General features: G+C 47.4%; 1 protein-coding gene across 1 annotated transcript in view; it reads right to left on the bottom strand.

Moving 5' to 3' along the window:
- Fto (FTO alpha-ketoglutarate dependent dioxygenase) overlaps positions 1-26,994 on the bottom strand; it is a 347,190-nt gene that overhangs the window by 2,214 nt on the left and 317,982 nt on the right. The gene's annotated exons all lie outside the window — the stretch shown is intronic.

Raw genomic sequence — 26,994 nt, 5'->3', positions numbered from 1 at the left:
AAAACCTGTCCCGCTCAGGGTTGGGGCTTCAGGTTTCTCCAATTCCCACATCTGCATTATCTCCAGTGGTTTCGGAGAAGCCAATCACTAGGGAAATTGAGTTACTCTGCCTTTAAAATGGTGAATTATTTTTTCATTATCTCAACAGTTATTTAAAGTGTGTGATTAAGCCATTATCAGATTTAAATGTTTGTGGGATTTCGATGTATTACTAGATTACTGGGAAAGATTAAATTGAATTTACTGCATTAAAACGTCCAAGAATAGATTAAACAATATTACAGGCCAGGATTGACTTTGGAGATCCTGGAGATTTACAGGTGTCCCAGCTTTCTGGGCTCAGAAGAAAAGGCACTCCAAGGAGAAAGAGGTTTATAAGGATATATGCAGATAGAGGTTAATAATCATTTCCGCTGATGAATAGGTGGGGAAACTTCCACCAAATTAAATTAAGAGGCTAGCAAGAGTTAGTCCCCAAGGAAAACACTTAAATCACCGTTTTTATTAAATGGATTATTCATCAATAGTAGAGAAATTAATTATCATATGCAGCTAAACTGTAGCCTGGTAGGAAGAAGTTGGAATGCCATCCTCACATCTCGGAGGCACCACCCTCTCCGGGAGTTGAGCTCATTTAAAATTGGGCTTGGCAAATGCTTTGGTTTCCGTTCTAGTTATCTGAAAAATGAGGGTCATAGGAAAAAACCTGGGTGTAGTAAGTAATGAATGATTTCTTACAGGCAGAGCACATGCACCAAACCTGTGTTTGCAACAGCTGTATAGGTGCCCCTACCTCTGCCCTCCCGTTGCTGTCAGCCAAAGAGTGGCCACACCCACTCCCAGTCATAGGACTGGGTAAGCCCCTCATGGGAAGACATTTCTTCTCTGGGGGATTATTAATGGGGAGGGGATTCCCAGGGGAAAGCATACTTCAACTTTACACCTATTTTCGCATGTGGTTAATTGCCATACCGGCATCCTATGCACTCAATCCGTCGTACATTACACGTAACATTCCAATATATCTTCTGCTCTCCGCATCCGACCCTGATAATAGCGTCTGTTAACACGTACTAAGTACTATTATGTAGCACATCACTTCATAAATAATAAGATTAGCTGACCTCGGGGGCCCCAAGAAGAGTAATGTGTTTAAATGTTCTCATTATTTATTTAAAACAAGAATTAAAGTAACAGAAGCAACCCCTGACAATCCTCTTAGCATAAATATTCAACTGTTTGTGCTGATAAGCACACGCGGCGTGGAGGGGCAGAGGGCACGCTCGGCAGCCTACTTCATAGTAGGTGCTGGAGCCCACGCTGCTGGCTGTCGCCCTTCTCGGGGTGCGTCCCTGCAATCCCTGCGACAGTCTCTAAATCACTCGGAAGAGGCGAGGGGGAAATTAATATTCAAGGGAAGCTGCGACTAATTACAAAAGGACCCGGGAAAGCTTCTTAAATTGTGCTTTCTCTCAACCCCGGAATTGCGGAGTAATGCTCAATTTACTGGGTAGGGAAAGTTATTCCAAATTGAGCATTTCAATCTCACAGTGGATAAATTATCCGTGCACATATTATCCCGCTTGGCAGATTAAAGGGCTGTGATAAGTGTTGATCCACCTAGAATATCATAAGGTTTGTAAAAAGTCAATAGAGATGCTTTCTCAGCTGTCAAGTGGTTTTGACTCCTCACTTTGAGAAAGTACTAGAAATATTCAGACCCATGGCAGAGCTGTGAGCATGCAGGCCTGCTTCTGGGCAAGCTGTTCTAGGCCACTGTTCTCACCAAGGAGGGCTGTTGAGGGACTACCTGGCTTCATAAAGACTCCTGGTAGGCTCCGAGATTGTGTGTGTGTGTGTGTGTGTGTGTGTGTGTGTGTACGCTGAATTTCTCAGGGACCCAATTCAGCTATATTAAGATTGCTGTAAAATTCTTCTCTCAATGGCCGGTACTCCTTGCTAATCTCCAAGTGCCAGTGAGAGGGACAAGCAGGATTCCGTGTTTGAGAAGGGACTCCTGCCCTCTCCGGCTACACAGTCTGATTCGGTGGTACACCAAACTGTGGAAGGGGACACGAAGGGACTGAGAATGACCTAGAGGCCTGAGTCCTTTCAGCTGTTATTTTTATGTCTTGTTCAAATCACCCCTGTCTGCTGGGGCCTCAGTGTCCTTAGATGGCAGCATCAAGGGGTCGTGGTGTATTCTCTGGAGATGCGGAGGGACCCATCATTTGGGAAGTTCTTTATCGTATGGAGCTGTGGGTTCTTGTCTATGTAATGGTGATGATGGGAATGAGAATAATGACAACGGCCCAGTAGTTCCTGCTATCTATGCAACGTTTTCAGTTACTCAGTCAACCAATGGAAAATTCTAGAGATAATTTGTAGGTTTTAAATTGTGCACGATTCTGAGCAGGGTGATAGGATCTTGTGTCCCACCCAGGATGTGAGTCACCTGAGTCTCTCATAACCTTTTAAGTGCATGGTATAAGCTGCTTGGTCCACGTCACCATGACCCAGAGTCACAGAGAGCAGACAATGCTCCTGACGCCATGTCAGACGGTCAGCAGTGCCCGAGGCCGCGTCAAAGCACCCATGCCATCGTCACCCATCGCAGCTCACCTCCTCCTTGTAGGCACCTCACAGCACTGCCTTGGGGTGAGTGGAGCACGCGGTATTTTGGGAACAACTAAATTCATCTAATTCTATTGCAGCACACTGTTGAAATGGTTCTGTTTTATTAGTTACTGGTGCCCATCTCTTCCTGTGCTATCTTTAAATTAAACTTTATCTAGGCATGTGTGCCCAGGAAAACTTATTATTATTATCAACCATTATTTCAAGCATGCCTGAGGAATCAGAGGAAATATTCCCTACAAGCAAGCTGGTGTCTGTTGTGTGTATGTGTGTGTGTGTGTGTGTTGCAGTGATAACATTCTGACTTACGTGTTTGATGTGATTAAGTGAATGAACAGAGATAGTGTTTGGAATACTGCCCAGCACACAGTAACTATTAAATATCACCACTATCATTACTTTCACCACGAGTGCCAGTGACAGCTGAGAGATGCCACCAGAGTCCTAGCTGTTGCTGAGTGGCTTTCTCCCCCTTCCAAAGTCCCTTGGTGCAGGCCTCTGAACTGGTTCTCTGGGGGCAGCTCAGCAGCCCTAGCATAGTTCTTTCTGCCTTGAATCACACAGCCTGTGGCTGAATCGTGTCACAGGCGACATTCTGAGGCATGAGGCTTACCCAGAGAGCAACTTTCAGTAGCAGGCTACAGTGCGCAGACTCAGTAGGACCAGTGGCTTCCAACCTACACTAAGGAAGGAATGGTGGCTGCTTCATGTGGACTTGCCCCTTACTACTAGAAACCATGCTGGGTTGTTTCTTAGCATGAATCCTACAGTTCCTTGAACGAGAGAGGGGTCCTGAGTGTCCTAAGGGCCCCTGTGTTTTAGCAGTGCCAAGCGTGGTGGTGCGGTGGGCACAGCCTACTCCTCGTCAAGGGGAACAGCTGGAGAGGCACACGACACAATATGGAGAAAACAGACTCAACCTGAGATGGGAGGCAGGAGCTGAGGGACAATACTTTCTTCTTTCCGGATCTGTGCAACCCTGACCTTCCATGGTCGTATCGCTTCCCTGCCACGAGAGGCAGGATTCTAAACTGTATCATCAGATGGAGAAGGCTCACCTGAGCTAGGTCTCTGTAGACTGCATTCTCTCAAGCTTTATTGTCTGAGGTAGGTTCTTCTGTTACTTGCAACCCAAAGAACCTGATGATGCTAGCCACTCTTCCCACCTCAGCTACTTCCCACATTTTACAGGATCCACTGTCATGGTCTCACCGTGTGCCCAAGCTACTGCTGGTACTGTGCAGTGTGCACACAGACTATCTGTGTTTGAACTTATGAACTTGGGGCTTTTGCTAGGAAATAAGCCTGTTTTCACAGCCAGAACCTGATGATCTTTTCAGAACATTAAGATCCTACCCAACTTAGTGGCCTTCCCAGTTCTTACCATCCCTAGCTCTACCTAACTTAATGTCCTTCTCAGCTCTTACTGTCCTTAGCCACCCAGTATGAAGGTCACAGCTTCCCCTCCCAACATTCATTCTCATCTCCTAAGGGGAAAACTCTATTTTTGGATGCTTCTGGAGTTAGCAAGTAAACCTGGATTTACTTAGAAAACTCTTGAAACCCTTAAAAGGGAGCCAAACAAAACAGAACAGAACAAACCCAAACCAAACCAAACTCAAGGCTAGAAGCTCTTCATCCCTCTAGTTCCCATTCACCTGGCTTCCATTCCAATAGCTCAAGAGACCATCCTCAAAGGTCTTTGCTGCTGAGGAAAGGCTCTCTCTGAATGACCTAGTGAGAACATAGGGAGCCGGCTGGCCCAGAGGTCCTGCAGCCTCCACCCTGAGGTGTAACTCACTGATTTCCCCCAGGGCTTCCCTTACATCTGGGTGATCAAGATGGCAGCTACATTAGTGAACATTGGCCGCCATGCTAAAATTAACCACTTTAGCTAAAGTGTGTGTTAATTATGGGTATGCAAGCAGTCAATAAAGGTTAATGCAAAAGCCAAAGGGTAAATTCCTTCCCTTATCGCGTCACTTCACAGACTAAATGACTAACATTATACTTTGTGTTTTTAATCAATAGGTTTTACAGTAATGTGCTGGCCATTGATTTTAAGAAAACACATATGGTTCTTTCTTGTCCCTAAATTTTGCAACAAATAAAGAAGGACAGGTAACACTCTCCGGAAAATGACAAAGTTTCAGGATAAACAGTTTCTGCTAAGAGACTCGTGGGGACAGACAAACTAAACACACACACACACACACACACACACACACACACACTTCATGGAGAGTCATCAAGCGCAGGCCAAGAAGAGACAAGAGAAATGAACCACTAACTGCGAGTTCTTTTCTGGGGAAGAGAAAGCAGACTGAGGGAAATAACCACAATCTTTTATTTAAAAGTCTGACACCCAGGTGTGCTTCAGGAAGCTGGGGGAGGTGGTAGGAGCTGGCATCTAGATTCTTACCTAAATGATGCCTGTCTTATCCCAGGTTAAGACAGGGTGGGCCCAGCCCCTGCACAGAAGCTGGCTGCCCTTTGCATTATATCCTAGCTTTATCGTGGATTTCCATTGGGATCAAAATGGGTCTTGTCCATCAAGTACTCAGCTATTCTTGCCAAAGTGACGTATTTGGGAGATTTCACAACACTTGTGGGGTGGAGGGTGGGGGTGGGGACAAACATTTTTTTTTCCTTATTTCTAGGACTCTAGCTATAGCAAATGACTGAACAATCTTCCTTTTCATCCTCAGGCTTTGAAGTTCTTATGGGCGTTATCTGCAGAAATAAATGATAACTGTTTATCCTTCTTCACGTGCGCAAGCCCTCTCTCGTTATAGCCTCTGGGTGACCTTGAGAAAATATCCCAAGCTCTCAGGTTTCTCAGCTGTTACATGAAGTGCATGGTCCTCTGCTGGGCTACGTGGAGATGAGATCAAGTCATGCATATGAGGCCCTCCAAAGTAGGCAAAGTACACAGATCTGCAATCGTGCCAACATACCCACCTCCTACGGGGCACACATCCTAGCTTTAAAATGAAGCTGATAACGCAGTGTTATCCAGGAAGGCTCTTAGCACCTGAGAATAAAATGGTAGTAATTTGATGCTTCTAAAAGCAAGACTAGTTTAAACTAGTAACACCATCAGAAAATCTCTAATGACTAATGAAGTGTGTTTTTTAAGTAAGAATTTCCCCCTGGGATTTTCACCTACAGCGAGGGGAGGGTCTAGCTAAAGTTAGTTGGGAGACTGCATTAGGCTCTCACTCACATCCAAATACATTCTCTCAAACAATATATGCCAATCTCAAGGCTTATGAAGCCTCGAGGAAAAAACGCTGGGGAGATCCATGCTAACCCACAAAGCCGGAGAGCCTGCAGCAGCCCAGGAGAGCAGGAAATAATGACTGAAAAGAGCATGGCTTTCAAGGAGTTGGAGATCAGTGTTGCTACCCAAATCCTTGCCCCACTCAGCCTCTCTGGACGACGAGTTGGAGCATCTGCCACACAGTGATGCAGCATTTCCTATCTAGCACGGCTGCCCAGTCCTTGCCTCCTGCACCATTTAAGGAGTTTATCCATGTTGTTTGCCTTAAAACCACTATTTAAAACCTAACCTCAGGCTATTTCATTGTACTGGTTCTCACAGCTTCATTGGGCTTTGTTTTGATTTATTTCACTGTGAGAAGGTGGGCAGGCAGGGAGATAACAGTCCCAGTCTTAGGCTGGCATGGTAATGGCATGCCTAAGATTTCAGCATGGAGGAGAAAAAGCAGGAGGATTGTGAGTTCAAAGCCAGTCTGAGTTACTGAGACTCTCTTTCTCTCTGTGTCTATACACACACACATATATATATATACACACATATACATATTTACACACACACATATACACAAACTTAGCCTTGCACTCCAGCCCCTCTTTGTGGATTTTTGTTACCGTTTAATTGTAACATTCTAGAAAATGGTACCGGTGAGGAACTGCCTTATCTTTGAGTTACCAGGATGATCTACTTTGCAAAGGTGATCTCATCAATTAGTGGTCCAGCTTTGGAGAACTCAGTTTACCTACTGCAGAAGCAGTTCCTAGCTGGGTTTTGGTGCGGGGCACCTCCACACTCCCTGTGAAAGACTCTTCTCCCGCTGCCTTCATGTCACATTGCTGCTCTCAGCTCGGTCAAGTCAATGCGCACCATAGGGAGGGAACCCAGTCTTCGCCCACAGGCCATCTTTCTTTCTTCCAGCTCAACATACCTTCTTGGTAGATAGCATTTTTCAAACACTGACCCTTGAATCCGGGTTTAAATCATAGTTGTATATAGATCTATCTTTGTGTCTCACCCCGTGGGAAGAAAGAAAGACTCTAATAAACAAAAGGTTGTATGGACTCTTTCAAAAGGTCCTAAATATCAAATATACCCCAGACACTTTGAATACCAAGTTGATGCCACCAAAGCCAACTAGTCATCACCCAAGAGATGGCAGGGTTACTCAGCACAGACAGCCGGCTGTCTGGATCTTGGTCAAATACCCTGTGTGGATGGAATGCTGACTGCACCGTTCTGTTGGCTGGGCCAAGGAAGTAGCTGGGAAAAGCCAGCTGCTGGGACTGGATTGTGTTCTACACACCTCGAGACTAAAAGGCATTTCCTGTATCAGTTGCTTTCAGAGCTCTCAACTCTTTCCTTCAGAATGTAGATGACCCATAATACCATCCCTACATCACTCAAAAACTACAAATGCCATGCTTTGGATATGGAGCATATACCCAAAGGTTTGTGTGTTGAAGGCTTGATTCCAGAGGTACAGTGTTGGGGAAGTAAGTGATTGAATCATGAGGGTCCTGGTCCAATCGATGGATTAATCTACAGGTGGATTCCCAACTGAATGGCTCACTGGCTCTCTGGAGGTATGCCACCGAAGGCTACATCTTGTCCCTAGCCCCTTGCTCTGTTGCGCAGTTTCCTGTCTGTGATGAGGTGAGCAGTCTGTTATATCATGTTCCTGCTGCCATGATGTCTACCTGCCTTACTGATGTGGGAGTGTCATATATTAATCTGTTGATTTCATTGGTTAAGCAATAAAGAAACTGCTAGGCCCATTTGATAGGCCCACCCTTAGGTGGGTGGAGTAAACAGAACAGAACGCTGGGAGGAAGAGGAAGTGAGGTCAGACTCCACAGCTCTCCTCTCCGGAGCAGACGCAGGAGAGATGCCATGCTACCTGCTCCAGGGAAGACGCACGCTATGAAGCTCCGACCCAGGATGGACTTAGGCTAGAATCTTCCCGGTAAGCGCACCTAGGGGCGCTACACAGATGATTAGAAATGGGCTAAATTAATATGTGAGAATTAGCCTAGAAGAGGCTAGATAGGAATGGGCCAAAGCAGTATTTAAAAGAATACAGTGTCCGTGTAATTATTTCGGGGCATAAACTAGCCGGGCATGCGGCTTGGGGTGTTGGGGACGCAGCCCCGCTGCTGCTCATATTACTACACCTTACTACTGGCCTGATGAGCCAGGGCCAACCAACCCGAGGTAGAAACTTCTGAAACCATGAGCCAAAATGAACTTCCCTACTGTAAGCTGTTTATCAGAGAATGCACATCTAGGTTTTTGTTTTATTTTTTAAAAGACAAAGAGAAATGAGGTTCCCAGCTCTGGAATTCTAAGAAAAGATTTCCTTTGCTAAGGGCTTCTGGTCTTCCAGGCTCTGGGAACCAGGGAAGAGGTTCTACCAGAGAGAGAATGGTGCTCACAGTGTGGCCAGGGCAGGAGGTAGAGAGATGCAGATACAAGATGTTAAGTCAGGGACACTTTCTAGCCACAATATGTCCCAAAAGCATCTCTCCACTTTTTGCAGGAGCCTAGGAGTGCCACGCCCTCCTTCTATTGCTAGTGTGGACTGCCTCAGTCAGAGCTCTGCGTGCTCCCCAGTCTAGGTGACTGTACTACAGACCTTCACAGCAAACCCTTACTCCTGTGGCTCTGAAAAGGGCCCTTCGGGATTTGTTGGGGGCTTTGTTGCCATGGGAGCAGTATATGAGTTATTCTAGATTGTGCCACTGCTCCTTCAGTGACAACTTTTAGACCAAAGAAACAGCAAAAATGCTCCTGAAAACACAAAGGCCACCGGTACTGCACACTGCATGCAGACACTCTGCACATGTTCTATGTAATGCACACACATGTTCTATGTAATGCACACTGCGTGCAGACACTCTGCACATGTTCTATGTAAGCGCCCTGTCCCTAGAAGAACTGAACCAACCCAAGCTCTTAGGACTGAACACAGGGTAGAGTCTGGCTCTGTCTCACTCAGAACCTCGAGCTCTTTGTACTATTCAAAACAACAGAGAAAGAAAGAATCCCTTGAGGGTGGGGGCTGACTAAAAGGAGTTTCCTGAGGGCATAAGCCCCAAATCAGACTCTCCAGGGGAGGGCTCGGAGAACCTTACTTTTATAAGTGACTTTTAGCAGCGGGCCATTCAGAACAAAGCTTCACCTTGTAAACTTGCCCAAAGGACCACAGTGATGCTGAGGCAGGGCTGTAGTGGGGGACATAGGCTGTCTTTGTGACCACGCTCGGAACTAACAATGAATTCATCTTTATTGCAGAGGAAACCAGAGAAAGCATGTAGGTACGCAATTGGGCCTGGTAAGCAGACGACTGGTGACCTTCCAGGGTTCGGAGCACCCAGCAGGTCTCCCAAGGTGTGCTGGCAGGCTCATGGAACCACTTAATACGTGAGGCTGCTTGGCCCACCTCTCGGGTGTAAATCCGGGAGGCAGAAGGTTGAGAATAATTTTATCCCAGGTTCATTTGTCGGCTGTCAGTTGCATAATGATGGTGATGAATGGGCTACCTTGACAGCAGAACATTTAGGAGCTGCTGACCTCTGGTCTCTGGTCACATGATAGGGTCACCTGAAACCTGCATGACTTCTACCTGCTCAAGGGTAACAATATAAAGGTCAAACGGGTTGGCAGTTCTATGTATCAAGTCTGAGGCAACTTGGTTGGAAGCTTTAAGAGAGGCCGGGTTGGGTTCCCCGGCATACAAAGCTATGGACGCACTGCAGAAATGTGCTTGACAAAAGATATACAATTTCAAAGGCGGCTAGAGTAGCTTGCCTTGCAAGGGAATAGAATGAACTCATTATTTTTAAAGGGCAACAATGAAAACAAACACTTTGGAAGAAAATATATTCTGCCAGTGACTCAGCCATTGGGAGGGAAAGCACACGGGCATATGACTTAATGAGTGTTATTAATGCCGTACCTGCGCCGTGGCATAAGGTCCAATTGGATGCAATTACTGGAACAAAATCCCCACTGGGTATGATCAAGCCTTGCTTTCAGCCATAAAATACGGTCTCTCCACTGTCTCTGTCAGCACAACACCCCACAAAGGGCTATGATTGACAAAAGATAACCCTTTCAATTTCATGACTTCCCTGTTGCTTGAAACCTAAGTCAAGTTTGCGTGGGATAGTCTCAAACTTCAGAGAGATTCTAGAATAACTTAGGACCAGAAATTCAAGCCAGTGTGGTTTTTAATAACATTTCAAAAAAAAAAAAACCATTTTGTCCTGCAAATCTCAGGATTTGCAAATCTTTGGAAATCTTAAGATTGTTCAAATGTTTGGGAAAATTCCATTTACTCAGAATCAGATAATAGGTGTCACATGGATAATAAACATAGTCAAAAAAATAAAAGCAGGGCTGGAGAGATGGCTCAGCGGTTAAGAGCGTTGCCTGCTCTTCCAAAGGTCCTGAGTTCAATTCCCAGCAACCACATGGTGGCTCACAACCATCTGTAATGAGGTCTGGTGCCCACTTCTGGCCTTCAGGCATACACGCCAACAGAGTATTGTATACATAATAAATAAATAAATAAATATTAAAAAAAAAATAAAAGCAAGAGAGCCAATGCCATTGATTTTCCAAACCTAGAAATTACATAACCTGGGCAAGAAGCAGATGTTACAGAGAAAAATCTGATTTATCCAGAGGGTCTGGGTCTTACAAAGGCTGTTTGCCCGCAGAGTCAAAGACAGACAGATACTGGGGCATAATCCATTCATGCTCTGGAGAGATAAGCCAAGCCAAGGACAATGGCTTACTGAATCCAAGGCCAGATGGTCTGGCTTAGGGATAAGCACTGGAGCTGTGAAGTCTATGACCCCGTATGCTCACCTGTCAGTCTGTCTTCACAGCGCTGCTGGGTTTAGAAATACTTCTGAGTAGCCTGCTTAATGGGGGTTTGGAGGCTGAGAAACACCCACTGAAGTCCATTTAAACCCCATTTGGAACTTGAGGCCCAAGAGTGTCTTAGAGGTCCATGGTACTTGCCGTAGGGAGCTCTGGACCATGGAACACCAGTGCTGAGTAACCGTGTACGTTCAGATCCCGGAGAAGATAGGGCGGGCACAAGAGATGTCTGCTCACTAAGGGCACACCAAATTTCCGATGTAGGTTCATGCTTTGCACAGACTTAACAGGTAAGTAAAAGTTAAAAATTCTGCTGTGCGTGGTGGTGAGTATCTGTAATCTCAGAACGTGGGAGGAGAGAGGGAAGAAGGAGTAAGAGTTTGAGGCTAGCCTGTGCTACAAAGCCAGCATTCTCAGCACGGTCCAGAAGACCCTTGTCCATTTCCTGTCTATTTGTCCCCAGTGCTCTGGTTTTTCATTGATCTGCTGTGCACTTGGCTCCACACACACTGGCTTGTTTTTCCTTTAGCAGGCCAAGAACATGCGCAGGGGATTAGTGCGCTGTTCCGTCTACCCAGAACTCCTCTCTCTGCGGTCTATGCTGCTAACCTGCCCTCTCGCCCTCTGAGATACTGCTTAGAGATTCTGAAGAAAGCTTCCTGGCTGTTTTACTCACTGTTCTATTCTCCGGACCTAGATAGAGTACACTCTGACACACGAAGACCTGGGGACACACTAATGACCGAAAACACCTCTGCCTGCACTGCTTAGATGAAATCAATCTCCCCATTGTATAACCCTAACAACAGCAATGGAGGGTACCTGGAGCACCGAACGGGGTGATAATAATAATGTCATTTCTACCTGTGGACAAGGAGGATACTGTGGCGGGGAGGACATGGGTCTGAGAATCTAGGACTTTGTTCTGCCACTTGGTTATCCTGTGACCTCAGTTCAAACCTGATTCTGACCACCCTGGCTCAACTATACGATGAGGGGTTGGATAAGACAACCCTCAAGAACCTCCCCGATGCTGAGCAAAGACCCACACACACTACCACGCCCGCTTCTTAAGCGTAGGACACAGAGGTCATATCTCATCCTTGGACACAAGCAACTGGGGCCTTGTTTCAGGTCACAAGGCCAGTGTGTCGCACAAACCAGAACTTAGGTCATTGCTTTGCCCAGGAATTTCCTTTCTTGGTAGTACCAGAAGGACCACCAGATACTGTCATTGTGACTTAAAAACTGCATTTGCAGGCAGGTTCTGGTTCCCTCGGACATAACAGATGAGCACGGGACACTTCCCTGTGCCACTAGTCAGAGTCTACAGGCTCTCAGCCATCATCTCCTTTGCAGGGACCTCTGTGGTTGCTAGTGTGGCCTTTAGGAAGAAGAGGAGCCCAAAGCAAAGCATGGTTGAACTCAGCGTTCTTTTACGGCCTCTGCATCCATGCCCGCCCTGACTGCTCTCCATGAAGGAGAGTGGCAGGGAAGTGTAAGCCCAAGTTGGTTTTGGTTGGGATGTTTTACTGCAGCAGTAGAAGCAACTAGAATAAGCAGCAAACTAGACAAGGGTGCACATATTGTAGACCCTTCATTCAGCTGCTAGTAAGAAGGCCTAGGACCTGTGGTGGTTAAAGAGGATGGATGCTCATCTTTGCTTCACATTCAAGAAGCCCAGGGGTGCAGGTCCCAGGAAGACAGTCCACAAGATTTACAGGAACCTGCTGCTCCTCCTATGCTCTGCTCTGACACTCACAGATGACTGTTTTTCTTGAGGGCACCTGTGGTCCAGTATGTTCTAGCCACCATACTGGAGTCCCAGGCAGCGAGAAGAAAGGGAAAGGGTGAACTATGCCCCCCTTCCTCTTTCTCAGAAGGCCAGCCTGCAGGGAGGCTGGAAAGTGGCTGCCTTGTCCCTTTCTTTCCCATTAAAACTGGGATTCTATATTAAGGCAGAAGGAATGAGTGAATGAGGAGGAGAAATCAGGACATTTCAGCTCTAGTCTGTCAAATGCTCTGCGGCGAGCTATACGGGTATATGAAGAAAAGAGCCGATGGACATGGGGGAGACATTGGCAGGTGTTTACCTGGGGAAGAGAGGAAGTGACATCACCATGGCTGGAGAAGTGTGAGGAGGGGGCTGAAGATGTAGTAGTGAAGCCTGGGGTCTCAGGCCACTGTGGAGAGCTTTGCATGGCAGGTCTTCATCCCAGGGCTTTGTAGAAAACCTCCATGAGAGGAAACGACTATACTCGACCCCACACAGAACTGGTGAAACTCCCAGAGCATCTTCCTGAAGTCTCACGGCTCCCAGCTGCTCTGGGGCTGAGAGGGAGGGCAGGCTTGGAGTCTTATTGCGCCAGCAGTGTTCATGAGTTGAGTTGTCCCTTTGCACCAGAATGTAAGCGACATATGATCCCGAATCCACCCAAGGTGTCCCTGCCCCAGAACTCAGCTCACATATGGTTTGTGGTGGTGATGCTTTGATTTTCTTTGTTGTAGATTCAGGCTGAGAAAGAGGCCCAGCCTTAAATGTCCGAGCCAGCTTCAAAATCAGAGCTGGGCTGGTTTGAAAATGACTTGGCTTGCAAGGTGGCTTTTACAAAGAGAGACCAGACTGAATTCTAGAATCCCCATGTGCTTCTGGGAAAGAAGAAACCCCTAAAACCTTGGGGAGAAAGGAAACTACCAGAGAGATGGCCCTAGGTGGGTACTGGGGTCCTTAAGCCTTTGGCTAACTGGGCACATAGCCTGTTCTCTATCTTGGCCCCAGAAAGAGAAAGGCAGGGGATTCAAGACATTAGATATTTCTTCTAGTCTCTGGTGGACGGTAAGGCTAGGAGATGTTCTTCTGGGCCCTGGGAGCTTAGGCCTGTGGTTCTGTCACTATTGGGGGGTAATCTCATTCTCCCAGGACCAGCATTTGCTTGCTTGTGAGGTGACCTTGAGGAGGGCACTTAAGAGGCATTGTCTCATCTGTCAAACGGAGACAGCACAGAGACCTGGAGTCACAACTGGTAAATACTGAAGACTTGACCAGTATTGGCCACCTCATCTCATAGCCCCTGGCTCCGGGAAGAAGGCTTTGTTCCCACACGACAAATGAGCAGGGCCATGTCCTTGCCATGATGTCTGGTAGTGATGAGGGGGTGAGGTAGATGACAGGGGCTCTTTGCAGACACCCAGAGGCCCTCACCGTGGAGCCCAGGCACTTTCTCATTTGCCCAAATGCAGAAGGTCACAGGGAATCAAAGGATGACATCTGCTGGAGCAGCATGCCATTAGAGAGGAGTCGGGGGACGGGACGCCCATTACAAGCTACCTCCCAGCTTCTGAAAATGGGCGATTAACGGGGAAGCTTTGCTTCTTCCCAAGCAGAGCAGGAGACGGGCAGCTGGGAATGGCCAGGGCTGGGCGGTGAGGCGGGCCGGCACAGTGAGCCCTGATTAGCCGTTGTGACCTCCTGCCCTGAGCCTGGCCTGTTGGGGAGCCAGGCTTCTCTGCAGACTGCTAAGTTGCAATTTATTCTTTTTGGAAGAACGCTCTGCAGTTGAGAGCACCTGGGAGTTCGCCCAGCCGGCCTCGCCGAGGCTCATTATGCAGCCTCTGCTGGCTCGCTGATTTCAATTGCTCTTTCTATGTGCCGACTGCCTCAAAGATGCCTCGTGCCCAGGGGTGCCTGTCAGTAAGTTCCAAGGCCAGGCTTTGGACATGCCACCAGCAAGTGGTCTTGCCTGTGAAGCATACATGAAGAGAAGCCAGGAAGGCAGTCTTTCCAAAATGGCCTTCAAGCAATGCCACAAACTGTACTGTTGGTTCATTTTATTTTTTCCCCAACTGTGTGGAGAAAAAAGAATGGTATTTTAAAATGCAATGGCTAGAAGCAGATTGTACTGCTTCCTGTGTGAGTTCTCTCCAGGGTGGGAAAAGAAGGTGACTGCTTGGGCAGTGGTGCCGAGGCCTGGCCACATGACTGGCCTTTCGAGAGAGATTTGTTCGGAAGAGCAGCAAATACACAGGGCGCAAGATTTAATTGGTTCTAAGTTGGTCTCCTGGAAGCATCTGGGAACTATGGTCACTAACTCTTTTAAAATGATTTATAAAGTTCGTTTCTAGGAGAGAGGTCTTTGGGCAGCAGACCTGTGAATTATTTCTCCACTGTGGGCAGAGTGAGGACGAAGATCAGCTCCGGTGCAAAGAGGGATCCCACCACGCTCTCCCTGGAAAGGAGGGACTCCTCATTTTTCAGTGAGGGGATTTCTGACAGCCATGCCTCTGTTTCCCAACTTTGAATTTGATAGACAGAATCTCTGTCCTTAGGGGCTGATCTCATCTGCCACTCCCTTGGCTTAAAGAGATGCTAACAGACTGGCTGGTGACAAAGTTGGAGACCAGCATTCCCTGGCCCTCCCTGTTCTGTGATGTCCTCTGAGTGTCTCTCTGTGCCAGGGGGCTGTGTCAGTGGCTCCCACTGATTCTGGGACAGTGAGCACTCCACCTTACAGACGGGAACACGGAGAGGGCATGCAGCTTGCCGAAGCCAGCAGAGCTTGTACTGCAGAGCCCACCCTGCAAACCATTACCCTCCAGTGTTACTGAGTCACCCCGAAGTTCTAAATCTAGTGACACAGAGACAGTGCAGGAAGACCACACTGTCCCTCTCCAGGCCATCTGTTTCCCACGGTGGCTACCTTCTGTACCTCTTATATGCGGGACTGCTGTTTCTTGATCGATCGACTGTGGGTTGGTGTACTACATTCTTAATACAGAGGCACCACACTCTTCTCTCTTATTCCACACATGTGTGGATGGTGTCTATGGTAACTAGTTCTTAAGAACTGGTGACAGGAGAGGGGACACTAATTCTCACACAGATGGTGATTTCTGCTTTTGTATCCTTAGGAGTCCAGAGCTGCCTCTGAAGATTAGATACCCTGATAGAGGGACCATAAGGAGACAACCTTCTTAAAAAGCCAAGAAGGAAGCCGGGCAATCCGGGCTTTGCCATGACTGAAGCAGTTCTGTGTCCCAGCCGCTAGCAGAGTGCTGTGTGACCAGCTGAGACCTGGTCCACCAACAGAAGGCCAGAGACTCAGGTAAGAAATAACGAACTGTGGCTCAAGTCATGGAGTTGAGGTGAGCTGTTACGGTGGGCAGCTGGTGGAGCGGTTCTTCAGTCATGGCATTTGCTGTCTTTGTAACTTCAGATGATATGCTTACACTGCTTCCCCTGGGCCTCTCTGTCGGGCGGCTCTGCTGGCTGGGAGTGTGGGGAGGGAGACCCACGGAAGTCTCCCCTCAGTTACTCCTCTCTGGAAATGTCCTTATAGTCTCACACAGAGGCAGGTCTCTTAGTTGAGTCCAAATCTCCTCAAGCTGACAATCAAGATTAACTTGATTAATTATATTAATTAAATTAATAAAATGATCAATTATAGTTCTCTGATGCACAAAAGCTTATAATTCTGGTGAAGTCCAATTCGTCTGTACTTTTTTTCCTCCACTAACTTTTTGTAGGTTTTTTTTTTTGGGGGGGGATGTGTGCGTATGCGTGCGTATGTGCCTTGCTACACAGTCCAGGTTGTTCTTAAACTTGAGACTCTCTTGCCTCCTGAATACGGGCTGCAGGCGAGCACCACCATGTCCAACAGTTTCCACCCCGCGCAGCTCAGCCTGCAGTGAGGACTGAGTGACTGCATGCTCCTAGTGCTTCCCTTCCCATGCTCGGGCTCTTCTCTTTGCTCACTGCACTGGTCTCAAGCCAGTCACCAGCCTCCGCGAGAGCCAAAGCTCGGCTGTGCTGTAAACCCAGGCTGGAGATGTTGCCTAGAACTAGAAGTAACTGCTGTAAACTGTTTCTGCATTCTAAAATCTCAGATTTGAACTCACGTGGGCTGGACGCTTTTATTCTCTAGTGCCATGAACACACAGGATCTGGCTGTGTGGATGCCTGTCTCTTCGACTAAGCCAGAGGAGCAGGGGCATCTCAGGGCCTCTCCCACCACATCTAAGACTTCTGTCTAAGGAATGATATCTAAGACCTTGAACGAAAAGCTGCACCTGGGATTTGATTCTTCAAACTCCTGACAAGAGGCTGCTGGAGGTGTAGCTATGGTGTGCCTATTCTGATTGGCAAGCCATCCTTCCGACAGCCACCGTCACCTCTATAAAATGTAGGTACTGGCAGATACGGAGAGTGAGGACCCTGCCGCCTCAGCGGGAGCACTCCTGTGGTTAAAGGTAGTCCCAGTGGGCAGTCACAGCTCAGGGGACACAGTCCAGTGCATGTAACTATTCATGAAACAAGAACACTGTAATGATGAGGGCACCTCTGACAGCACAATGTTCTGTTTCCCATGCTGAGGACATTTAATTCATGGCCATGTTTGGAATACCTATTTATTTGTAGGTACTAGAATACAAAGTATCTCATGACTATAGCTTAGTAATAGAGTCTGGGTAAGGTTCTGAGTTCAGTCTCCAAGCCTTCTAAGGGGAAACACTATTTTAAACTACAAAGGTTGTGCAGACATCTTTGACACTGCATCTGTACTGGTCAGCATGCCAGTTAGATAATCTTACCAAAAGGTCTCACCTCCAAACACTTACTAATACTTTCCAGAATTGGAAAACCGAGAAACCAGTTTCCACTGCTGAGAGAGCAGGATTAATCGCAGGATACCCGTGGAATGGACACCCGGGCAAATGACGGAGATGGCTGTGCTTTGCCATAGAAAGATTTCCAAATATAAGACAATTGTTAATTAAAAACTAAAAAAAAAAACCAAAAAACCCCAAAAAAACTTGGACATTGATTTCGCCAGCAAAGAAACCACTTACGTTTGCCTATGGGTCCACGTACATTTACAGACACACAGAGTAACATCTGGGGGGCAAAGGGCCTGTGGGGGTGAGCTGTGGTCAAAGAGAACTCTGTTCTTACCTAGAAAGCTTACGTTTCTACAAAGGGAATGTGTTTGTGCATTATACCCGAGTAAGAGGGAGGTTCGTACAGCTGTAAGGAAACAGCCGCTCCTCAGCTGGGGCGGCTCGGAGGTGATCAAGGTCATGATGCCTTCAGTCCCCATTCCCTCACTATCAGACCCAATTCTGGAAACCTAGTGATGACTAAATTCCTGGTCTGGACGGGTCAGCTATGTAAACCAGGTCTTTTGCATCGTATGGGAGGTTTACCCACACAGTATTCTTCATTGGTTTAACGAAGACAGGCTCCTTGGAGGACTGGAGGGGAGAGTTCCTCTATGAGTCCACCTCGTGTCTCTAAGCTTCTGTGGATGAGACCAAGGCTCGGCACGGTGAAAGCTAGGAAGCAGTAGAGAGAAAGGACCAGTTCCTGATCCTGACTGCTGAGCCAGACTTCTCTCTCCTCTGCATGCCTGTTAAGGAAACTTGTCAAAACAAAGCTGGCAAGTGGGAACAGATGCTTTTTCTACCAAAGGCTCTGAGGAATGGCTTCAGCCGGCCCTGTTTGTTTTCTGAGTGAACCACACCAACTGCCTCTTCTTGTCCTCTGTGAAGCCCCTGGCATGCTTTTGGGCCCCTCTGGGCACACATGCTCAAACAGTATCTGGCCGTGGAGGCCCAAGTTCCCTCGTGTCCAAAGGACAAGGGCAAGATCTGGGGCTCTCCGTCCATACTCAGCCTGCAGCACCCCACACAGCAAAGTGGGCACATTCTTAGATGCCCCCCCCAAAGGCAAGTGCAGCTCTCTCAGCTGACTCTGCCTTGCCCTTTCCTAAGTGGCCTCCTCTAAGATGCCGAGGGGCTTGGGGCTACAAGCCTCACTCCCTGCAGTTCACGACCCCTCCCCACAAGTCTTTGCTTTTAGGCACCTTGGTTGCTAAAGGCATTTAACTCTAATTCCATTTGACTTCAATTGTGTCCAAATTACTGTAAAAGGGAAGAAGACAACAAGCTGTAAATATGAAGAGAGACAGAAAATCATTGAGAATCCTGCCTTTATGAATATTTGATGAGGAGAGGTTAGATCCATAGCTGGTAAATTATAAGAAATTATGTCCGTCATGTGACTCTGTCAGCAGAGGTTAATACAAATGGGTTGGGACTTAGTTGGGATGACAATGCAGATTAAAAAGGATTTGTTCTGTTTCCACTGTACCTCGTTTTTCTCCTATGATTGGTGGAACAGAGTTGGTCATTAGGACTGCGGCAACAAAGCACTTGCCTTGTTTTCTTAGTCCGTCACTACGTTTTCACAATAAATTCTTCATCTCTGCTAATCGTGGCCTTAGTGGTGTGGTTGCTGTGGGCAGGATCCAATGATGAACTCTTTTGATCCTTCCACGGCCCTGCCTTGGAGCCTGCTGATGAGAGGCACACGGGACAGCGCGCCTGCATTTCTCTGCAGCTGGATGCGTGGATCTGCAGGTTCATTTAGTGTAAGCAGAAAAAAAAATGGTTATTCTGCTCAAATAACAGCTCCAGCCAAGTGTGAAATGGTATATAATTGTGTTATAGGATCCGGCCTGGGTTAAAGGGCTTCTTGGAGCTTCCATTATGAACCTCATTTCTCAGGTATTTATGATTTGTTTTCAGTTTTAAAAAATCTGAATTAGGTTTGCGTGTTCTGCCTGGAGGATTATTGTTGTTGTTGTTATTTGGCAAGGGGGATGAAAGCGGCCATCCTGGATCACCTGTACCAAGACGGAAAATGTTACCTGATGTGCAGTGAGCCAAGTGGCGGTGGGGCACCCACAGCTGGCAGTACAGGTGTGCCAGTGAGTATGCAAGGGCATCTTGGTGCCCTCAACAAGGCTGGGGAGGCTGGAGAAGGGGTGGTGGTGAGAAGCCAGCTCCTGGAGAAAGGCGAGTAGGGCCAGTGAGGTGCTCAGCCGGTAAAGTCGCTTGCCACCCAGCCTGTTGATCTAATTTCCATCCCTGGCCCCGCAGAGTTGAAGGAGAGAACTGACCACCACATATGCTCCTTGCATAGGCACCTATCCTCATATCCCACCCTACTGAATAAGTAAATAAATCTCATAAATAAAATCTTGAAAGATTTAAAGAGAAACACAGGTGGGTGCTTCTGTCTTCCTATATCACCTGCCCCTGGCCACCAGTGCCTGCGTGCCATCGCCGAGCTCCTCACAGGAAACATCATACTGGCCCATGGCCAGCTTTTCTCTGCTCTCTTCACACCATGAATTTCACTCCCATCATAAGGAGCGGTGATGGCCAAGCATGTTTAAAGTCTGGGAACTGCCAAGGAGACAGGCAAATGTAATTTTTCCAGCAAGTGCAAGCAAATGAAGGAAAACCCCAGAGAAAGGAGGTGAGAGCTCACGACACAAAGGTGAATTAATAAAGTCTAGGCATGCCAGCATACCCAGGATCCCCGGTACTTCTCCAAATCCAAACTAAAGCTGTGAACGACGGCTAGGCTAGCCGGGAGAACACTGTTGGGAAACAGGTTAGGAGTGACAGCGGAAGGGATAATTGGAGTTGTCATGCTGCAGCAGTCTGGAATAGAAGCATCACGCAGCAACGACCACCTGAAGTTCTCCCAACAGAGATGTGTGCCCTGCCTACCCTTTCAGCCACCACAAAGTAGGAAATTTAACATGCCAGGAAGCCCACTGGATTACCAAATCGACTAATCAATAGCATTGACAATATTTCTGCCTAAAAGCATAGGGGGGCAGCAAGCAAGTCACTACGGCAGACCAGCTATTTGCCAATACGTTACCTTAGCCTTTGACTTCTGCCAGGGGCCCAGGGGTTGGGATTTTCTGCCTAAGTGATTTCTCCCTGCTTGAGTTGAGACAACAGCATCTTTCCCCAAGAATTGGTACAGGGAACATAAGCAAATCACACAAGCCCAGTCTCCCAGGGCTCCGAAGCAGCATGTGGCCCACACCATTACCCTGTCTCAGCACACGCTGCCCCCACGCTGTAAATCTCAGCCGTGTGTATGTGTGTAACATCACTACACTCAATGGGATACAAATGGCTTCTTCGTGTATCTGGATTGCTCCTGAGACTTGAACCACCTGAAGAGTCTGTCCCCTTGGTGTGACCTACACCTGGTGGTTCTGAAAAGACATTTTGGCCATTCTCCATTCACCGAATTTAATGCTCCAGAAAGCAACAAGGTTTTATCACCGAGAATGATGCTAACTCATAGAGACAAGGAGAATACACTGTCCATGTCCCCGGCTTTAAAGAACCTTTGGGGCCATGCAAAGGGCAACTCATCAGCTCCACACCACGTGTGCTCACCAGAATCTGCCCACCTCTCCAGATCGCCTCTTTGGGCTGAGCAATCTGGACACAGATGAGCCCAAATGCCAGGATGAACCCCCTCTCTGTACGAGAAGAGATCTGTGACAACCCACTACAGATTGGTTACCTCATTTAATCTCACTCAACTGGCTGCATAATCACTCGAATTTAATGATGAAGCTGATGCTCAGAGAAGTTAAGTAACACATCCAAGGGCACAGCACAGGAAAGAATGAGACTGGAGGACAGGCCAGCCAGTAGACCCCCGACTCTTGGTGGCACTCAGTGACAAAAGCTGTTGCTTGCCAAATGCAACTCAGGCAGGTGGACAGACAAAATGCCAACCTATGACCCTTCAGGAAGTGGGAAATCAGGACAGCCGGACTAATAACACACTGGAGGAGCAAGTCCCATGGCATTTGCTTCCTTCTCCCATGAGCTCTCCAAAGGGGTGGGAACAGGAGGAGAAATGGGTGGAGAGGCTTCTGATTTGGGACTGGATCTGCCGCAGGCCCTATCTTCACCAGTCCTTGGTTCTCGAACCATGGCAGAGCCAAGATTTCTTGAACTGGCATATTATTGCAGTCTGCCTGGCTGTGCTGTAACTATTTCAAGGACTATTAAATTAAACCCTGGAGACAGTTCCCCTTAAGATAAAGAGCATGCTTTTTATTGTGTCATCAAAGGAGACCAGAAAACCTGAGGCTTTCAGCTTTAAAGACAACATAATGAGATCAGAGATTTCGCTCGCAAAGAAATTAACTTTCGGTTAATTAATGAAAGTAACCTTAAACAGCGGGCATGTTGCCAACAACCAGGACACTGTAATAAAAAGGGGGGAAGGGAGATAATGGGCTGCTTTCAAGGGGCCGGGGCTCAGCAGCCCAGAAAAGAAATCTGATGAGGATGCTGCTTGTAAATTTGATCTCAAATTCTTAAGATGAACAAATAATAGCCTTATCTGTAATAAAGTCGGCTACAAACGCTTTCTTTTCCCCCATAATTTTCTGTTCAATTTAGATAGAAGATTTAATTAGATGTTGGTGAAACACCAGTTATTTAATAAAACCCTTAATAAAAATCTAATCTATGGTACATAGAAAGCACTGTAACATAATCACAATTTAAAAATACATTTTAGGGTATTTACTTTTAACAATTAAGAAAATATATACACGTGACACACTCTATTTTCCCATCAAGGCAAAAGCTGAGAAAGGCAAACCCAATACTAATGAACAAGCCCCGCACTACAGGCCTTTTCCTCTTCCCAGGAAGTTTGGTTTTAAAGGATTTCTTGCATTAATTGCAGCCCAAAGGGGGCCTTGCACCTGAGTGGGAGGAATCAAGACTGATCCAGGCTGTCTCACGAAGCTTTCAATTTACAGTTTGGTTACTGGAGATTTCTAAAATTGCCCAAGAAACAGCATGGCCTCTAACCCTGCTCCAGCTGCCACTGCATCATCGCGGGCCACCATCAGCTGACACAGGGCTTCTAAATTCCCAACCAGGATGATCATGTCATGGAGCACGGTGACCCCTACCACAGCACTGAGCAATACTGGGGACATTCTGAATATCATCTCCATTTCCCAAAACCTTACCCAGACTGAGAATCCTGGACACAACCCAGAACACCATGGGCCCCAGGAACCTGTGTGAAGACTGGGTGGAGCTGGTTTCCATGCGGGGTCATTCTAAGTTCCCAGCCTTGGGAGCAAGACTCAAGAGAAAATGGGATGAAAACTGAGGATCTGATAGTCCTCGTTGTGCAGAGATACCGGAGGGAGATGGAAGTCTAGAAGGAGGGACACCATCCTCAGCTGCGCACGTAGAGGCCACAAAGCCAGGTTCCTTTATTGCCTCTGTATAGTCCTCAAGACCCCGGGACTAAGCTACATGCAAGAGTCTGAGTAAAGCCGTTTCTCAGGTCTGCTGGGTGCTGGGGGGGATTTAAGGTAGAAGAACTAGGTTTCTCTGGGCTTATCTGCCGCCCCACTGACCCAGCAGCATGTCTAACAGGCCTGTGGAATCAACTCCCCACGCCCTTGGCCAGGGCCATGTGGCATCTCTGTTGGCAGATGACCTGGGAAGGTCACCGTTCAGCACATCTGGAGTCTGTGATCATCAGGTTTAATCATCAGTATGGGGTTCCAGTGACGTCCATTGTATATAAATTTAAATAATGGTCCCTCCCCCATGAATGAAGGGAAGTCCACGGGCTTTGCCCATCTGTTCCATGAAGCTGTTCATCTGGAACTTCTGATTAGGCACCTCCTGCTATTCCTAAGAATGCCACCATCTCCTACAATTCACAGGGTTTGGGGGGGTATTTGGTGATTTATAGTCTCTGTTATTTTGCTTCAAATCTGCCTATTCTTTGGCTAGGACACTGAGGCTTGACACAGACTGAATGTGGCTTAGGCTGTTTAGACAGTCATGGGGCTACACAGCCATCCAATGGTGTGTCCTGATTGGGTGTTAGACTGTATTTAATTTCTGCTGGCCTTGACAAATGGCTCGGCCAGCCTCAGAAACCAAGCCCAGACTGAGCTGGAGGACAAGAGAAGCTGGGGCATACCAAGAGGATCGTGGGAAACAGACTGGGAAGACAAGGAAGGAAGACACAAATATCATCTCCATGCCTCCTGAGGGGAGAGGGTGGCACCTGACCACGAGCCTCAGGCCTCGGATCACCCTCCAGTCTGTGTGACTTCTCCAGCCACATCATCTCTCTCCCTTCTATAGGTTGGTTTCTGGTAGCCTTGCCAGACCCTGAGGACAAGAGACACAACCTTCTCTCTGTGTGTGTCTCTATGTCCACTTGTTTAGGTGTGAAGGCCAGAGGTGACGTCAGGTGGCTTCCTCAGTTTCCCTCAACATTACTTTTTGAGGTAGGTGTCTCACTGATGCTAGAGCTCCTTAGCTTGGCTGGGCCAACTGCCAATTAGCTTCAGGGATCTGCCTGTCTCTACCCTTCTAATCTCGGCTTGTTTGGTTTTTGTTTTGTTTTGGTTTTTTTGAGACAGGGTCTTACTATGTAGTTCCGATTGGACTAGAACTCTCTTTGTAGACCAAACTGACCTTGAACTCACAGAGATCTGCCTGCCTCTGCTTCCCAAGTGCTGTCCCTGGCTTTTTATGCAAGTGCTGGGGACACAAATTCCGGTCTTTATCATGTGTGAAAGTATTTCATCCACTGAGCTACCTCAGCTTTGAGGGGCACTTTTTTTTTTCTTTTTAAAACGAGTGCTAATATGCTTACAGGGCTGGAAAGCAAGGATGTATGCATGTGTGTGTGTGTGTGTGTGTGTGTGTGTGTGTGTGTGTGTGTGTGTGAGAGAGAGAGAGAGAGAGAGAGAGAGAGAGAGAGAGAGAGAGAGAGAGCGAGCAGTTACACCTCAACTCCTTCTTGCTCAGAGGCAGTTTCTGAAGGCTCCTTAAATATTAACATTATGATTGGAAGACAGGGACCCTGCTCTAGTGGTGTGCTTCACACAACATCCTGCTTGAACAGGATCCTTTGGCTCCTGTGAGGCCTCCAAGCACAGGATGTACTTGCAGAGGGATGTTGACTTTTGTGGTCTGTTAAGCAAGCAATGCCTAAGTCAAAGTCTACTCTTCCAGGAGCGGGGCATTAACTCAAGTGCTTCAGGCCAAACTGCACATAGGTCAGTCGCCTTTCCCATGAGCCTGGTAGAGCAAACGCTCCCTAGCGGCACAACAGAAAGGACGAACTGTTGTGTTGAAATGAATTCAGAACAGGTAGCAAAAATCACCTATGGATCCCATTCATCTCTGTGCTGCTGGGGATGCTGCCAAGGCTCTGGGGTGGATGGACCCCTGGCCTAATAGTCAAGGTGATAGGGAGTGTGCCTCTTGGGGTGTAACCTACAGGGTTCCCTACCCATTGGCAGATTTTGTCTCACTGGGTGAGACACTGAGCTTTGAAGTCTCAAGAGAGGTTTCTCCTGGAGCCTTAGCAGCATGGGGAACCTGAGAGAAGTCACAGCATCCTGCAGAGTTGTATCATCTCTAGGTGGGGATACAGACAATGCGGGATGCAGACGATGCAAGCATCTACTTCAGAGACCTGCTGCAGGAAGTAAGGTCTTGCGGCACCATGCGTGGCACTCAGTCACCAGCTCCAGCAGTGGCAGCTATGACCAGTAAGTAGCATGGCACCTCAGTGACCCTGTCGCCGTCCTTTAATATGCAGGAAGGCTTCTACTCTGGAAGTACGATCATTACTTCTCTCTGGTGTCCCCAAACATGAAAGCCATGATGTGGCTTATCCTGGGAGCCACTGACAGTTTAAATTGGAACTTTTAAGTCTCTGACCCAGAGGTGACAAAATGGTGGTTCTGGGGCCATATTTACCCACAGATATTTATTTTTAGCTCAAACATTACTGTCCCTTCTAATTTTCTTACAGCATGAGTTGGCAGTTAAAGAAAAATAAGTTGTATAAGAATAGAAATTTTACTCAAAAGTTAGATTTAGGGCTTCCTGTGAAACAACGGGAAGATCTGCTTCTAGGGGCCACTACTCCTCCGTGACATGCACTGGCCGTACCTGAGTGGTGGCCACATTCTTTAGCAGGAGGCACGTTCCCCAGAAGGAAGTCAGGTCTGCGTCCCTGTGCTCGGCCTGCTTTATCGCACAGGCTCTGCTCAGCCACTGAGCTGCAAAGGAGGATGCCGTCTTCAGTCTGCTATAGACAGTCTACCTGGTCTCTGCCGTAATCCTGCCGCTCTGCATTCTGTGGCTGTGGTCCAGGGCCTTGGAGCTAACGTACCAGTGTCAGGAGTTTCTCCATCTTACAGCATTGCTGAGGGACTCCGCTGACTTTCCCTATAGTGACCACCAACAAGAAAGTCTGTCTGCTATTTGTTGTCAGTCCCTTGAGGAGTAAAGTTTACGTATTAATTTTCTTTTCAGTTTCTGCCCTGGCTTTACCTGCTTGGAAAACTTAGAACCAACCATTGCTCTTGGCTGATGCTCCCTTGTGTCCTGATGAACTTAGTCTCACTGCTCATGTCCGTGGGCCCCCACCTACTTCCTGGCCCCACCCAGCACCCAGCAGATCTGACAGCTGAGGGTTTTCCCTCCCTCTCTTCACTACAATAGCGAGTACAGGATGATCAGTACCAACAAATGGGCTCATTCTTTAGTTTCAGAAGGATCGATTTTCAGTTAAGCAAAATCATTTCAACTAAAATATGATAAAAACTCAACCGAATATTTTCTAACGAGAACTAAGAATTTCATCTATCAGGTGAAATTATCACCCCCAGAGTTTGCAAAAGGCTTCTCTGTATTAAAAACTCAAAGCCCAAATGAAAACCCCTGGGAATTGTGTAGAATGGTGTCTCTACCTTTATTTACTGTTTACAACGCACTGTTCTGATTGAGGACCATAGTGCTGGAGTGGTGGGAGACAATACTGAAAGTGAGTTTTTTAATAACTCCAAATTGTGATGAACTCACTCTTAAAAGTTTGTATGCAGAGCTTAGTGTGTATGCATGTGTGTTCGTGCATGTGCATGCGTGCATGGTACCATCTGAGTGAGTGAGTGAGAATCCTCTGAGAACAGTGTTTATTAAAAGATGTTTATTCTTAAAATGTTCTGGTCTGAAGCTAATGTGTGTGCAAAAGCTACAGGAGTGTCTTTAGAAAACCAGAGACTCCCTTCCATCAAGTTTTGACAGCTTCTCTAAACAGCAAGTGTGCCCTATTGCCACTACAAAAGGAAAGGGGAGTGGGGAGAGCCCTGTGGGTCTGAGCTCTTGAGGGGCTTGGCCCTTAAAGAGATTTCTGCCTTCTGACACCGCTTGACCCAGAAGGGTGCTGAGTCCTGGACCTTCTTGCCCCAAGTCTCCTAGTCAGGATTTCCAGTTGGCCTGCCTGCCATTCTGGC

The sequence above is a fragment of the Microtus pennsylvanicus genome, chromosome 6, assembly GCF_037038515.1.
Source record: "Microtus pennsylvanicus isolate mMicPen1 chromosome 6, mMicPen1.hap1, whole genome shotgun sequence".
Lineage (NCBI taxonomy): Eukaryota > Metazoa > Chordata > Mammalia > Rodentia > Cricetidae > Microtus > Microtus pennsylvanicus.
Note: the sequence above shows the minus strand (reverse complement) of the source record. Positions and strands in the feature narration are given on the sequence as shown.